We start from the raw sequence: 14,682 nt of genomic DNA on the forward strand, positions 1-14,682 counted from the left end.
GTAAGTACTTAAGGGGCCAGGAAGGTCTCTTACGCTTCCGGGCCTGTGAAAACGCAGAAGCATGACGGAGAGGTATCGCAGGTCTTTCCCTCCTGCAGCAGTACAACCAGCTCCCTGTAGAACTACACACTCCCATTATGGACTGCACTTTAATTAACTCTGGTTTAACTCTCCTAACTGTGAAATATTTAGTGTTAGTGCATACATTGGTTCATGTGCAATCCATTCACTGTACATGAATATTCTCACACTGTACTTTTTTTTTTTGACACTTAAGTTTTGCATGTTACTTATCATTACTTACTGATGCCTATTTTTGACTCATGCTGCTGTAATATTGCAAATTTCCCCATGGTGGGACTAATAATGGATTATCTTATCTTATTATATCTTATCTTATTTTCACCTATCTTATCTCAAGATGTGGCTCCTGTGATGGCACGATTGTTCACCGCAAAACTTTAACTGAGATATCTCATGATCAAAATGATTTGGCTTCACTTTTGGGGGCCTCTCATGTCATCCATCTTTATTCACAAACTATGGATCAAGTACCTGCACGACCACTGTAATCTCTGCTAATGTTAGCATGCTAACAAGCTAAACTAATGTTGTGTTTATGTGGCAGGCAATGTGTTAACATACATCAGCATTGTCAGTGGCACCATGTTACATAACCACTATAGCTAAGTGCAGCTACAGAGCTGCCAGCATGGCTGTGGGCTCTTACTGCACACTTCACTGATTCCCATTGACCTGTCAGTAGCTACAGGAGGACAGTGGCCAGATACATCAGTCTGAAATCAATGGCATGTTTGTTTTATACTCAGTGTTATTACTTTTTGGTAAAAGTGCATTGAGTGACCATCTTTAAAAGTACAAATGAACTTGTTTGCTGCAGTTTGTGCTGTGATGAGCTGGTCTGTTCATATTTATGTTTGTATGACATGTTGAGCGGTTCCTGCTGACCTCTCTTCTCTAGTCTCTCAGCATTGCATGGCTAGTTAGTGACCACTGGCTGTACACTACTGTTCAAGATGCATTGTAGGAAACAAAGATTCCACTATAAAGTTTAAAATATTAAAATATATAGCAGAATAAAAATATGCTTTTATTTACTGATTGATTATTGTATTTCCTCTGTCCACCACAGTCCTCTCTGTCCATCGTAGACTGTGAAACTTGTAGTGAGACCTTTTCAAACGATGTTAGGACAAACAATTGGCAGAGAAACCAAACTGAATTGTGAGAAAACCGGGGGCGTTGTGATGTGACTAGAAAATGTATTGTTACATTAAATGCAATAAAAGCATATTTGTTTGACATGCATTTTGAATGTTTCTTTTTTTATATTTGTATTTTTGTATATTTGATAATAAGACTACATTGGTTTTATGATATCAACTATTCACTCTACCTCTGACCTCTGGCGTTTCTCACTGGCTTCAGTTTGTTCTGCACATCTGTCCTCATTCAGCCAGAAACCATCTGGTGTTTCACTGACCTGATCTGTCTCGGCCTCCCGCCTCAGAGAAACATGCACCCAGACATTTGCAGCTATAACGCTATGCAAGACAAAAGTCACAGCAGCGGCCGCTGTTCACTTTCATATTTAAAAATAGCACAAAATGCTCAGCTGCTATGAATTTCACTGCTGCTTGACTGCTGATCCTCCTTTCTAATTAGAAGTTCCTGGTTTGACCTCTGTCTTCTCGCTGCACTGAAAACAGACGACTGTGTGCAAGAGCGTCAAAGTCTTTTCCTTGAGTCTCTCAAACTCTGGCCTTTGTAGAAATGTAATTTACTTTTAACGTGAAACCAACAGTATCAGTGGGGGTTAGTATTACAGTGTTATTTCGGGAACCTCAGTGTGGTGAAACACCAAGGCATGAATACTAATGTCTTTCATATTCTATGAGTGCTTGAGTATGAAACTTTGATCACTGACAACTAAAAGATACAAGCTGCAAACCCATCTGATATCACTTCCCTGTCAAGACAGTTTCATGTTCAGTTTCATCACATTAGCCCTTTTTTAGACATGTCCTCAAAAGGACACACACATGGACAACACAGGAGAAGATTCTCTGCTCTGATGCATTCAGAGCACCAACAAATTCTCCAGAGCATTCAGTCCCAGTGTGGCGAAGCAGGCAGAGGTAGGAAGTAACGTATTCATTTAGCTGCAGATGTCACATGGATTTGTTTACTGCTCATCAACACCATCAACAGCCCTTACCATCAAAAACTCTTGACATCTTTGTCTGTCTTCTAAGTGTATGGCTCCGCGTTTTCATTTGGAGACATTTGTTTTCTTTTTGTTTTGTGGCCAGGTGGAGGAAGTCAGCAGAAACTCCAAAGGCTCTCACTCAGACATTTGCATTCACACAAACGCCTCCTCTGGAGAAACTCAGGAGGATCCCTGGAGTTCTGTGCATGTCTGAGAGCAGCTATTGTGACTATTAGCAGTTTCAGGATGGTTAGGCTACTTAAACCGTTTTCCCCGGATGCAGTTGAGCATTCGCAGTTTTAATAACATGGGGAACACAAACATATTGTTCAAGGGCATCATGGAAATAAATGCCATTGCATAAATAACATTACATAATTCTTATTATGTTTAAGGAGCTAACTCCTCTTTATACTCCTATCACTGTGACCCTCACTGACGTAGAGGAAACTAACCCTCTGATTCAACTCATAACCTTCAACCAGGTCAAAATGCCGTCATCACACACACACACACACACACACACACACACACACACACACACACACACCACAAACGGTCAGTGCATAAGCAGCTGCTCCTCATTGTTTGCCCATGAATTCATGGGTTTGACAAACTTCACCAAACAATACAGTGGAATCCATGTGGCTGATTTAAAGAGGGAGGAATGTGTTGGTGAAAAACAATCCCGTTTTTTTTCAGCTGTTATTTCTAACGTGCTCAGATCTTATTTTCATCTCGTCTCTCGTCACTCTCAGCGTTTCCTTCAAAACAAAATCGTTTTTGGCGGCCGAGCAAAAGAACATATCATGCTAGAGACAATATATGTTTGTTATTAACACAACCAAGCTGAAATCTGTTATGATAGGAAGGCTAATCAGGTTGTGCTGCTGTTGTCTTACTTGAGGTGTGACATGTGCTGTGGCCCTGCTGGGCTGATGTGAGACATCATCAGTGTGATGAGCACCATGGCTCACACACACAGCAGCTGATGGTACCATCTGCGCAGTCACACACACACACACACAAATACACATCTATCTACCTGTAATACACATACACCATTACACACACTCACACATCCCATCATGTGTGTGTGTGTGTGTGTGTGTGTGTGTTTTTGTTGGTTTTCTGCTCTGCTTCATTCAGCTACATCAGAGCTTTAAATAGAACGATGAAAGCCTTATTTCAGTCGAGTGTGTGTTTTCTCCTGACCTGATAATAGGTTTCCTCCAGAGTGCCTCTCCCTGAGGGTCCTACGGAGAGAACATGGCAGCTGTGTGTGTGTGTGTGTGTGTGTGTGTGTGTGTGTGTGTGTGTGTGTGCGTGTGTGTGTGTCTGTGTGTGTGTGTGTGTGTGTGTGTGTGTGTGTGTGTGTGTGTGTGTGTCAATGAAGTGGTTCTGCCTGCTTCCTCTGAACTTGTATCTTGAAGTTCAATTTCCTTGTGATGGTTAGGTTTACTCACCCTGTGAAAACATTAGGCTCTGGAGGAGAATTGTCAGGTCTAAGAGAAAGGCCCTTATGATTTCCTAGTGATGTCACCAGGGTTGTTGTAGCTTGGAATAAGCGCCTGTGTTGAAAGTTGGAGGGGAGGAGTTTAAAAGATGTGGGTGTTTATCAGAAAGGAAGTGTGTCATGAAAAGATGGTATAGTTAATATAGGAAATGTAATGTTTTTTAAAACAAGATATATTGGCCTCTTTGTTTTGATGTTGACAAATATTGTTTATTGTTTTTATTAAGGTTGCACAACTATATTTGTTGCAGCCAACTTGCCCATACCAGCAATGAGCCGGGGCAAGGAATGGTCAAAATGTTGAATATTTCCATCTAGATGTCAGCAAATACTGAAGCCTAATGGAGGATGGAGGACAACCATTTTTAACTTATCTTAAAAGTGAAACCTGCACGTGACAAGATATACAGGCACCAAGTAGCACAGCCTTAAACCTGCAGGAGGTTTAGGTCAGGTGACTAAGCCGAGCTGGCACCAGGGGCGTAAATGCAAACCCTTCCAGAGATTGTGCGTGTCAGGATGCAGCGAAGGCCAGAGAAGAGTTTGTGTGTTTGTGTGTGTGTGTGTGTGTGTGTGTGTGTGTGTGTGTGTGTGTGTGTGTGTGTGTGTGTGTGTGTGTGTGTGTGTGTGTGTGTGTGTGTGTGTGTGTGTGTGTGAGTGTGAAGCGAAGTGAAGTGACAGAGTGCGCATTTAAATCCAGCAAAGGCTCTTGTGTAATTGTAAGTGGGCCTGTGCTATGTAAGATTGACATGTGCTCTCTGTGAGGATCCAATACTGTATATTCCGCATATGGATGAATGGAACAGAGGGGATTTCACAGCTCATCTCACCATCAGGTGTTTGTGTTGGGATCAGGATTGATAGGAAAACTTAACCTATCACCATTATTTACCAGTTTTACATTAAATACATTACAATTACCAAAAAGAGACAACTCAAGTGATTTTTTTTCAGTGTATTTTCTTATTGCACTGGAAAATAATATGTTGGATTGTGGTTAAACTTGTCACAGCAAAATGTACATATGTGCAGCTGCAATTTATTTTGCTGCAAGTATTAGATAATAAGCTAAAAATAAAGAATACCAACTAATAAAAAACAAGAAGGGTGTTTTAGAAAGGAATAGTTTAGATATATATACATCCACCTACTTTCTAACTCAGATTTATATCAAGACTTTGTGGAAGGTGTTGTTAGCCTAGTTTTCATAAAGACTGGTTGCAGCTTGCTTGGCTTTGCAGCCTATGGTTGAATATAGGTCTACCACTAATTCTTAAGCTCAGTAATTTACCTGATGTTGTAGTTACGTGCTGTTTAACCAGTGAAACAATAACTGATGATATTGATACAATTGTCTTACAGACATGTTTAATAGGTATTTCAAGCATGAACCAAAAGCTCAGGTTTCAGAAAATACTTCTCTTGTCATTTTATTCAATGCTCAGAGTATTGTATTGTATTGTAGAATTAGGTTGTTTCATAATTTAAAACAACTTGAAACAGTTATCGCTGATTATGTCAGGCTTAGATGCCACACAAGGAGTCATAGGTTAAATTCTAAGCAATTTTTTAGTTGCCAAATCAAGAGTCATGATGGTGCTTTATCATGATTCATGTTGAGTGGTGTCTGTGATGTTTCTCCTGCTCCTTTAGCTCTGTGTTTGGTCTCCACCACCCCCTAAAGGAAAAATCTGTCTCTGAAGCAGCTAAATGTTCCACCATGTTGACCTGCTGCTTGCTGCTGAGCAGATAGAGACAGTGGCTTTACAAGAGGTGAGAGTTGTCAGAGTTGACTGTACAGTAACATTATGAGACAGAACAATGTGCTGCAAGAGTTTTATAGATGATAAAAAGCTCAGTAGAGGTAGAGGACCTAATAGATTTGAGCGTTATTCTTAGTGTGTTTGTTGCAATAACATCATCCATCACACTCACAAATACCCAGGAGCCAGACTTAAGTGGAAGGAGAGCAAAGTAGTCCAGTGTTCACTGAACAGAAAGCTCACTTACTGCTGGCTGGACGACAGTTTTTTCTTCGCAGTGTCTCTCTTCGTGGTTGCAGACAATTGCTGGGATATAAAATTGTCACCTTGTGTAACTTCAGTGAACTTTGGTGAAACTTGTCATTTGCTTCCATCTCCACAGTGTACATGAAGTCCAGAGATGGAAGTGTGTGGTTGCACTGTGGCTGCGGGCGAGTGACACTGATGTGAGGTGATTATTGAGTCTCTCTCTGAAGCTATAGAGCGCTAATTCAATCAGCAATTTACTTGTGATCGGGCCAGGACAGCTCATCCGTGGAGACACGAGTGGACCTAGTGTGCAGCCTTTTAATAGTGTATGCACGTGTTAATCTGAGCAAAATCTTCCTTATATCAAATCCCACTTTATTCCTCTTTGTGAGAAAAAAAGAATCATTCTCATTCTACGGCATCTAATGGTCAGCTCGGCCCCCTACTGGCATTCTTGCATCACTGCGTGCTCTATCCATGGCTTCACTGAGGATTAGATGGATTAGATATTTAGCGAAAATCTCCCAGTGCTGTTGTAAACAGACAGATGGGTGTGCTCCCCACCCTCCCCCAACATCAAGCACACACGCAGACACACACACACATACACAGACACACAAAAACACACACACATACATACACAAACACACACAAACACACACACAAACACACACACACACACACATGCAGTCTCACACTCACCAGGCTCTCTGCTGTCTTGCCAGGCCACAGAATAACAGAACACAGACAGATGTTCTATTTAGTTAAGACTTTAATTTCAAAATAAATATATCCACAGATTGAAAGATAATTCCAATCCTATGTTTATGGTCTCTTTTTTAAAGTGTTGATCTTGAATTCATGGGAAATATTTTAATTTGTTGATGCTAATAGATATTTATTTTAAATTATTTTTTCTTCCAAGTGACCAACAGACACATTTGCTCATTGCCTCTGCAAAGAAGAACTACGTAACTGATGTTATTGAAACTTGGTGTAAAGACTGGGGCATGGGCCAAGGAAGAACCTATTAAGGTTTGGCATGGATATAGACAAAGAGACGGGTCCAGGATATTTTTATCACTTTATTTTACCAAATAAAAATCCGGATCTAATGGAATTAAATCTGGTTTCATAAAGGGGCTGTTGGGCCTTGGCAGAGGAATGCACTCCATTTAGTGACCTGGTGTTAACATCAATCTTGGTTGGCAATGTGTCCATGCGTGCCTATGTGTGTGCATGTGTGTGTGTGTGGGAAGGAAAGAGAGAGAGAGAGAGAAAGCAGGGCAAGGAAGGATTTTTTTCTCATTTCCAATAGTACAAAAATAGAAGTTGGTTGTCAATGTTAACACTGTGTTGGTGATCATGAATAAATTAATGTGTATGAAACACTAAGAAGTGTAAAAAAAATAGAAAAGAAAAAACCTTTGGATTGTTATGAAACATTAATAATGACATTTGTGTTCAGGCTGCCAAAGGAAAGTCGTCACATATATTCAAGACCACCTCTGAATCAATCTATCAATCAAAGTCAAATCAGCTTATTGTTTATAGTAGTTTTTAAATTATTAAATTTGATAAGTATGTTTGAAGGAACACATGTAACTTCAGGAGGGTAGAAATCATATGGTTGAAAAAGTATTTTTCTCCTCACTTTGTGAAACCAGTTCAATTATGACTACATCCTGGCCAGCAGTAAATGGCTGGGAAGATCAGGAGCGCACTCCAGGCACTTCACAGTTAGGTTTTCAAACAAACAACTTAACCTGCCTCATATACCTGAAATTACATTTTGTTGTGTTGTTCTGTTGCATCACTTGTAAACTAACCATTACCATTTTGCTTTGTTGTTGCTCATCTGATTGCCTCCTGCCTCATAGTCACAAGAAAATGTGACTTTCCGGCTGTTCTGATCCTCCATTTGGTGAAAGGACGGGCAAGAGTCAAAGTCACCATCTGCTGGAAGATTAGACAAAATAAACTCCAGCCTTAACAAAAATACATTTTGTTTAAAAAGGTGATATAGAGCATATATCAATGAAACCAATCTTATTAGATTACACAATGTTGCAATAAAAGATAAATACATATATTCACCTCTCTGAAATCCCCACACTGGCACCAGCCACTGTTGTGGGCAGATTTATGACTGTACAGTCTCTGTGGCAGGAGGTGAGGGGAGGATGGAGGAGGACAGAAGGTTAACTGAGGGGGGAGGGGCATGAGGTACATGAGGACAGGGGGAAGTGTGGAGGGCGTTGAGGTTGTGTCTCCACAGGCCCCCTGCAGTGGGGGTGAAACTCTTTTCAGAACAATGCCAGATTAGTGCCTCCACATATGCACTCACACACACACACACACACACACGCACCTCCTCCTCCTTCTGCATCTCAGCAATCATCACTTTCCAACACAATGTGTGGATTAAATCCTCAGCAGCCTTGTTTTTATTGGAGCACAGGGGTGTTAGGATAAACACCAGAGGGTCTCAGTGTCGTCAACAGTGGGTTTGGATGTAAGAAAATGTTGAAAACTCTTTGTCCAGGGATGTTTTGAGATCAACCGGTACGCTAATCTCTTTTGATGCAAAATCTGATTAAGTAATTCCACTAAATCCCCAATCCACATTTTGGGGTAACATTTAAAATCAAACAAAGACTAACAGGGGACCATCAGAGCAGGAATTCACAAACACACTCAGTAAATAAAAAAATGCTTACACTTATTAAGCATTTTTAAAGCTTATTAAACAGATTTTTACATAGTTGTGTGTTTGTATATTTGTCTGATATTGTGTTGCTGTTATTCAGGAAACTTTGCAGGTTTTATTCTGGCATTTGAAAGGTTTTATTATTGACCACTGCAGAAAGAATTCTAATTTATTTAATGGAATTTGGTTTGGAAACTTTGGTGTCAAATAGTGACAAGTGATCACTTGGTAAAAATATTTAATTTTGTTTATATTCCTCTTTTATATCCTGTGTGGTTGACACTTTGGATCAAAATTGTCTCCTGCTCTTATTGCTGCATTGTGGACTTTTATTTATCCTGATACTTTACCAGCAGCAACCGACACAATGAGCAGTCAGCAACAATGATGAAAACATCAGCCTCTTGCTTGTGATGTGTACAGGGACTCTATTTTATTTAGCACCTTACTTGTATTATCTATCAATCAAAGGTTGGCAACAGTCACCCAATCACACAAACATTCATACTTTATGCTGACCTTTTTCTATCAGGGGCAGTTTGGGGTTAGGAACTGGGGATTGAGCTTCTGACCACACCCACCCAGACTCTGAGAACAGTCAAAACAATGTGTACATTTTTCATTTGTCTGTGAAGGTTCCCATTCATCCAGGTGGTTATCATGATGATTCATTCAAGAAGGTTTGAATCGAGGGCAACTGGACATGACGATGTTTCACCTCTTCTCACTTTATTAGTTCTGACGTGAAGAAGCTTCAACAAACAAGGGCAGTTACCCTCGATTTAACATTTTTATGTGATTCTTCCGTCTCACAGACTGTGAAGTACTTACTGTGTCTGGTCAGACCAGTGGTGCACTGTTCATGATTTGATGTATTCGTTTACTGATATTATATATTATTTTACACACAGTATTTTCTTATGATTGTTATTGCTGCACAGTAAGATTACTGGCCATAGCAAGTTGCCATGTAAAAACCATCAGTGACCAGCATAACTAATTCAACACTTGCTGTGGATTATGTCACAGTGTGGGCTGTAGGACAAACCACGCTCTTTAAAGAAAAAAGAAAAATTATCCGAGATCCCAATCAGACATCATGACACCGGATGATGTTGGCTGATGAAGTGCTTACATCACGTCCTGTGATCCATGACGTGATGTAACAGTGATGTAAGCGAGCAAGAAACATTTTCATTTGGAAAAAAGGCTAACTCTTCTATTAATTTTTAACATACTCTTGCCCTGCATGTGTGTTTGTGTGTGTGTGTGTATGTGTGTGTGTGTGTCATCATGGCAAAATGTGGTCCTAGAGGCCTCACTTGATTGAAAATGAGATAGAAATGTAAGCTTAATTTGAAGATAGGTGTGGTCTGAGTCGTTTGCATATAGTGCTCATGTAATAATGCAGGAAACTAGTGTGTATGTGTTTGTGTGTTTGTGTGTTTGTGTGTGTGTGTGTGTGTGTGTGTGTGTGTGTGTGTGTGTGTGTGTGTGTGTGTGTGTGTGTGTGTGTTTGTATGAGCAGGAGAAGGCCAGCAGAGGGTGTACGAGTGAGTAGCTAGTTTCAGCTTTTTTTTTCTCTCTTCTCTTTTTCCCTAATCATTTCATGTTCAGTTATTACACAATGACTGTGTGTGTGTGTGTGTGTGTGTGCGTGTGTGTGTGTGTACGTGCGTGTGTGTGTGTGTGTGTGTGTGTGTGCGCGCGTGTGTGTGTGTGCGTGCCTGTGTGTACATGTATGTATATGTTTGTGCGTCATCTTTCCTCTGTCCTGGGGGCACTGTCGGCCAACATCAGCATTGGGCTGCATCTCGCTCCACTGACCATCAGCACACACATACACTCTTCCAGTCAGAAGTATACAAACAAGTTTAAAACAGTTAAAACAACAAACAAACTAAACAGTAAAATCAGTTTTCATCTGTCGTATTGGCATATCATATTTTATCTTATTGGAAACAATTAAATGCTCAATTAAACAGCAAGCGATCATCAAGAGTCAGCTGAGAGAAAATGTCATGCAAAAGATTTTTTGCTGAGATTTTTCAAAATCTGGCCCCTGGAGGTAAGGTTGTTATAATTATTTTCCTTTATATTTTTTAATTCCTTTATAAAGTTTTAATCGAACAGCTTTATAGAGCAAAATGATGTTGCTCAAATTAAATAGGCAAACAAACTGAATATTCAAACTGAACATGTCTGCACAAGATATTCTCAAACAATGTATTTCATTGGGTTGATATGTTTAAAATGATATGTAGTTCCACCGTTACTGATGAATCTGAAACTATATAGGCTGTGAAAATATAATTTATATTATAATAATTAATTTTTCTTAATATTTTTTTAGTCATAATCAATAGGGCTTTATTTGGACAGTTTTAGGCTTGTAGTTGAGGCAAGGGGAGATTAACAAAATAAGACCTGTCTTCTTTAAAACTAGAAGACAGACTCACCAATTTAATGCAAAGTTATTTTCATACCTGGGAGATAAACTGGGGACCTTGGTTAGAAGCAGTGTCCACAGATATGCCATGAAGTCTGAACACATGTTCCACCAGTAGATCAGAACCTTTGCCGGCAGACAGAAGCTTAGACAGCAGACACAGCGCCACAGTTCTTTTAAATCTGTCAGCTATAGTGATGATGACAACGTTAACTTGCAAAAGTGAAATTACAATGACAAGTGTCCTTAGAGGGTCAGGCAGTGTCAGGACAAACAGTAATGGGTGAAAACATAACCTCCTTATCAACCAGACAGGCATCATACAAAGCATGCTGGTTCCATTTAATGTCCACTGCTCTATCTTGAACTAAATGAGTACTGCTCACACAGATTCAGTAGACCGCAGAGCTTGTAGTGTAAAGCGCTCTGAGTGGTTTATAAGACTGGAAAAATGCCTTATTAACTGTTTATGGTTAAAGCACAAAATCAGCTGAGGTGCTCTCATCCTGAGGCACTGTTATGAATAGTGTCCTTTGTCCAAAGGTCATTGTTCGACCCAAACTGTGCAAATTGTATCGTTGTGTTACTTAAATTCAATTGAATTCAATTTTTTTTGTACAGCGTCAAATCATAAATTACATGATCTTAAGGCAATTTAGTTAGAAGGATTAATTAAATGTATGAGTGATTGGCTTCATACAGTATACATAAAGGACTTCTAATGTGAAGGGCTTTGAGCGCTTATTGAAGGTGTTTTTTAAGACATGACCTCCCTAGGAAGTCTGGAGAATTGGCTCTATAGACTCTTATCTCCAAAAACTCTCTTGGCACATTAGTCTGTGTCTTTTACGCATTTGGCAATGCGTCCTGAGATAATTGTATTATTTTTTGTTAGTTTTGTTTTTGCGTTGTATGCGTGATAGAAATGTCATCATGCAGTAAACCTTGGCCCTTAGCACAGGGAACTGCACAGTCTGGGGTAGATGTAGTTGAAGGGGAAGTAGGGGGGGATGCAGTTTATTGCCAATGAAGGATTGACGACAGGATGAAGGATTGATGGCAGTGCATGTGCAAGTGAAATGCTCTTGAGCTGTGCATCTGATTCATGTCATGTCAGAGGTCCAGCCCAGAGAGCAGCCCATGCATGTACACATGAAACACAGCCCAGTGTTAAACCATCAGCAGCAGTAATACAAGTGAGCATTCTGTCAAATGTCCTGCAGCCTGCTGAATGTCAGTGTGCACAGATCTGGCCACACACATCCTCTCACCTCTTGATGTGTTGGTTAATATGAAACCTCATGCACCATTTTCCAAACAAAAGCTTTATCTAAAAATAACTACAGGTCATGTTTGTAAATACAAGTGACAAAGTAAATCACTGTTCTACTGCTGGATTTAACAGATGTTGTTTGTCTTTATATTCTTTCATGTTCTTTTCTTATATTTGTTCTGTCTAGTTTTATTCCCATGTAATAATAATGATACAATTTTATTCATATTTTAATTTCAATATAGTGCAAACTCATAATACATATTATCTTGAGGCCCTTTACATAGAAGGTTTAGACCTTAAAAAATAGTAACACTACTACTACTACTACTACTACTACTACTACTACTACTACTACTAATAATAATAATAATAATAATAATAATAATAATAATAATAATAATAATAATAATTGGTTATAAATTGATATATTGGTTTCTCAAATCATTTTGAATGGCCACTGTAGATGATTCAAGTGTATTGATCAGTACTGTCATAATTAAAAAAAGTGATTTATTGGTTCAAATTCAAAACGATCTCTTCGATTTAAAGAAAATAGTTAAACTTGGTACATCCGAAGACATAACGCGCCTTTATTTTGAAACCCAGCGCGCTGTACTTCCGGTAGTATGGGGTGTGACTGTAGCGGGACGGGACAGTGCACGGTGCAGAGAGAAGGTGAGCACGGCAGGGCTGAGTCCGGTGTGTGGTGTCCTGTCCGCGGTCAACTCTGAAGCCGTTCACCGGAGAGCAGGAGCGCAGAGGAGGGACAGGTGCGCGGGATGGAGAGCGCAGCGCGGGTCTGACCCGTTCCTTTAGACGCGCACACGCTCACACACGCTCCCAACCCGATGAATGGAGTTGCTTTCTGCCTTGTTGGGATCCCACCTCACTCAGACACTGAAGTAAGTGAACGGGAGAGTTCCCTCTGTTCCGCTCTCTTTTCTCTCTGCCGCACTTCTGCGTCTCCTCCTGTCGGGTGAACTTTTTCCTGCTGGTGGCTCGGTCCTCAGCTTCACTTTGACCTGAGCTCCAATCTATTGTGTGTGTGTTTGCCTGTGATGAAGGAGTCGTGTTGAGGTGACAGGCAGTTTCAGCAGGACGCTACATGTTTTCTTTAACCCTCACACCCATTGTCAGAGCCACAGGGGAAGTGTCAGGTAACTGTGTCAGTCATATACTGTAACCTCGCTGCTGACAGCTGCCTCCTCCAGGAACACTCAACATGCTCAGGCCCTGTTGAGTGAACTTTTTTAGCAGCATCGATGAGGGTAAACATTTTTTAAGGATAACTTCAATACTATGTGTCAAGTAGTCCTGCTGCAATCATAGTCTCTGGTCAGCAGCCAGCAAGATGTTCTCATTAGTCACCCAATCAAAGAGCAGCATCCCCCTGCAGTATTCTGCAGGTGCACAGTGAGGGTGGAAGCCCAACGAGGTAAAACCTCATTTGTGTCTTATGTAACTTGTCCAACTCCAGCTTCAAGTTCAAGTGGCAGGCTGTTCCACCACCTAATGTAAATCCATGAATAAATGACGACGGTTTGAAAGCAGAGGTGCTTCATCAGCGGCAGAATCAAACACTGTTTAACAACCTGCTTTAATAGTCAAACAAATTCCCTTTTCAGCAGCAGGTCACAGGATGGTCCGGCAAGTAACTGAATAATATGTCCACTGTTTGCTCCAGGAATTGCAGAGATGAGATATGGGTGGGTGAGCAGAGAGACTGGAATGCATGCATTTCCATACGACAGCCCACGTATACACAGCCTGTGACAGAGGGCACATTGTGGTCCTCAGTGTTCTGTCAGTGCAGAAAAATTCATTGAAAAATGACGGTAGTTCAGAAATATCTTCCTACGCTCAACAGTCACGAGCGGCATCGGAACGAGAACTGATCAATGCCGATGGATGCAGGCTGTTAATGCATCACTGTGATGATCACACATCACCTTGTTCTGTCCACTGAGCCTATGTGAGCGATATCCTCAGATCACTCTGCCACTGCCGTCAGTGGTGGAATATAAAGCTCTGGTTATGATCTGTTAAGGCTCCATTATGCTTCTACGTATCCGTTTCTCGGAGAGGGTTGCACGGAGAGCGGAGAGTCTTTTTGATTTTTACCTCTCCGACGACTGTACGTTGAAAACAATTCACCGCCAAACCCATAGGTGGCGCAACGGAAGACGAGCTCAGAGAAGCCTACCCCATTTCTCGGAAGAAGAAGTCCACGTGTGTCTGTTTACCTCTCTTAGCCTGCCTCCCACACACTGAACCATGGCAACTAACAGAACTAAATAAAGTGACACCCAGCGGGTCAAAATGCTGATGTTATCGTTTCTTAGCGCAGCGGTTCCCCGGTCTTGTTTCCGAACTGTGTTGCTGATTCCACAGCTTGAATCTGCTTGAGGCTACACGGAGCTAGCTAGCTCCCCTCCCAGCTAGCTCCCCCCCAGCTTCCACACACAGTCAGCAGGGACTCCCGACACTAA

At 40.9% G+C, this 14,682-nt stretch overlaps 1 protein-coding gene across 1 annotated transcript in view; it reads left to right on the plus strand.

The window, feature by feature from the left end:
• LOC133028338 (rho GTPase-activating protein 23-like) overlaps positions 1–14,682 on the plus strand; it is a 62,567-nt gene that overhangs the window by 7,611 nt on the left and 40,274 nt on the right. The window lies entirely within an intron of this gene.

The sequence above is a fragment of the Limanda limanda genome, chromosome 21, assembly GCF_963576545.1.
Source record: "Limanda limanda chromosome 21, fLimLim1.1, whole genome shotgun sequence".
In the NCBI taxonomy this organism is placed as follows: domain Eukaryota; kingdom Metazoa; phylum Chordata; class Actinopteri; order Pleuronectiformes; family Pleuronectidae; genus Limanda; species Limanda limanda.